The sequence below is a fragment of the Frankliniella occidentalis genome, unplaced genomic scaffold (assembly GCF_000697945.3).
Source record: "Frankliniella occidentalis isolate FOCC.00 unplaced genomic scaffold, Focc_3.1 Scaffold84, whole genome shotgun sequence".
NCBI classification, from domain to species: Eukaryota; Metazoa; Arthropoda; class Insecta; order Thysanoptera; family Thripidae; genus Frankliniella; species Frankliniella occidentalis.
Genome location: NW_026267213.1, coordinates 324795 through 327423, shown reverse-complemented (window position 1 = coordinate 327423; position 2629 = coordinate 324795).

Here is a 2629-nt window from a genome sequence, read left to right as displayed (position 1 = left end):
CGGGGCGGGGCGTGGTTACAGGTGGTCGGCCACAGGGCGCAGGGCCGCAGGGCGCGACGGCTTGCGCCGCGGGGGGTGCTGTGTTGGGCCGGGCCTGGCTCCCTCGGGCCCGCGGGGGTGGCGCCCGAGTGGGGTGTGCCGCTCCCGAGGCCGCTGCATGGGCGCTAACAGGTGGCCAGGTCTCGGCCCGCCGACCCGCCCCCCGGGGACAGCACAGCGGCGGCGGCCGCAGCGCGGGCTGTTGTCAAAGTCAAGCCACACATTATGCCCTGCGTAAAACGACCTCCCAGTTTTAAACAGCGCGGCCAGCTCGGCGCAGCGGTTCGACGGGGAGGACGTGGCTTCTGAAGTGGCGCCCTTCGCCCTGCGTACTGAGAGGATGGGGCGGGGCGGCATGGCACGCACTCTGGTAATGAGCGCAATCCGTTTGCTGACAGTAGCGGCGGCCTCGCGTGTTTGACCCCTGCTCCGCCGCGCCCGCACCTTTGGGCAATTCCAGGAGGACATTTATTTTACCCTCTTAAAACGCTTATTTTTTCGTGTTTTTGAAAGGGAAGATCAAAGCAAATCTAATAAAGCATTCCGGTAAAGCTGAAATGCAGAAGAATGCAGGGAACAAGAAAACGGAAGTAATCATGTTAAAACGTAAGGATTTCCGTTTTCCTCTTCCTTGCATTATTCTGCAATTCAGCTTTACCGAAATGCTTTATTAGATTCGCTTTGATCTTCCCTTTCAAATCACGAAAAAATTAAGAGACGTTTTAAGAGGGGAAAAGAAATGTCCTCCTGGAATTGCTCAAAGGTGCGGGCGCGGCGGAGCAGGGGTCAAACACGCGAGGCCGCCGCTACTGTCAGCAAACGGATTGCGCTCACCGGAATGCTTTCTTGGTCCCAGGTACATCTGCGATCTGCGCTTGGGCAGCCGAGGCCGTTATGTGCAGACATATGTGCCGCTTTCTGTCAGGACGTAGCAGCCTTTACCTTACATTCTAAAATCTAAACGTCTGAAAATGCTGAATCAAGATAAACACTGTCCCGAGATTAGATTCGCTTCGATCTTTCCTTTAAAACCTCGAAGAAATTCGTAAGAAAGTCCGTACGTAATTACCCCTTTGGGGTGGTCGGGGGTGACATAGTTTTGTGGAATCGCGTTCATTTGCTCGGCTCTGAAATGCCGCAACATTCTTTCAGCCTACTGAGGTATGAGGCAGAGACTTCAGATCCCCGGAAGTCCCTCAAGACCAGCCCACTCACAGCTGCTCACAGTGAGGGGAGTGGTGCCTGATGAACTTTTCCCTCGTTTTTCCGCGAGCTCTGCTTGCTCGTCATACGCCTCCAGCGGACGGAAGGCCGACGAAGTGTGGGCCGCGCGAGGTTCACGTGCCGTTTGTTTTCCGAGTACGACGTATGGCTGGAATTTCATCAGGGGATGATTAGTGACTTGCGGGGGGGAGGGGGGGTGCCCTGGAGAAGGCGAAGGGGCGACCAGCACCCCAAGCCTGCTCAGGTGCCCAAGTGTGCAACTCGCCCGGGCTGGGCCGGGTGGGCGGCGGGCCCACAGTGTTGCCCCACGCGGTGCGGGCGAGGAGGGTGGCCTAGAAGTGCAACAGAGCCTCTGCGGGCCGGGCCAGGCAGGTCGGGTCAGAGCTTGTCAACGCCATCGCGCGGAAGCCTTGCTGCTGGCAGGGCGCGCGCGGCTGGCACGGGGACACGGAAACTGATTGAGGGGTCGATTATGAAACGAGCGAGTCATCACCACCACCTCGCTCTGTGGCCAGCCCAGGCCGAGGGCCGGGCCGGGCACGCCGCCGACACCCACCCTGCTGCCCTGCGCCGCCCTGCGCCCCCCGGAGCCAGATATAGCACCCGGCCTGGCATTGCCACATGCCGATGCCCTCCGACGATTACCGGCGGCCCGGAAAAGTAAAGCGGGTCCTGAACGGCGTCGTGGGAGCGGAGCGGGGGCGAGTACTCTATCCGGACCATCACGCGCTCATGGCAGTGTTCAGCATCGGGCGGGCTTACACATGTCGCCGACAAACCTAACGCGCTGGCGAGTCGCACGAGTTCGAGACCGAACCCGACCCGACCCGATCCGTCCGGTGTTCGGTGCGTGGAGATAAGCCTGATCCCGACCGATCCGGAACACACTGCCGCATGGACGAGGGTCACCGGGGGGTCACCGTCGCCGGTCAATACCTCGGCGATCGACCATGGCGCTCCTGTGGAGCCAACTGAATGTCGTCATTGATAATGCACGAGGGCCGCCGCGCCGCCGGAGCGCGTGCCCGCGCGTGCCTCGGCCGCCGTGTGGACTTAGCGGCAGACGACCCGCGCGGCCCGAGTACACCTCGTGCAGTATTAACGACGCGCGCCGCGCACTACTACTGTCCTCACCCACCCACTCGCCCCCTCGCTCTTCTCCGTCTTCTTTGTCACGCTGAGCACACGTGGCGGCGACACCAAACTCAAAAAGCTCGACCATCACAACAGAAACACACGCAACGCTGGCCGCGCGCGCCGTGATTTCTCATAGTTTTGTTGGCAGGCTGGCGGGCCTGCAGGGTGGGCACAGCTAGCTGGCTGGTGCGTGCCACACAAGGCGTGGAGCCACACCTACGCTTCGCCT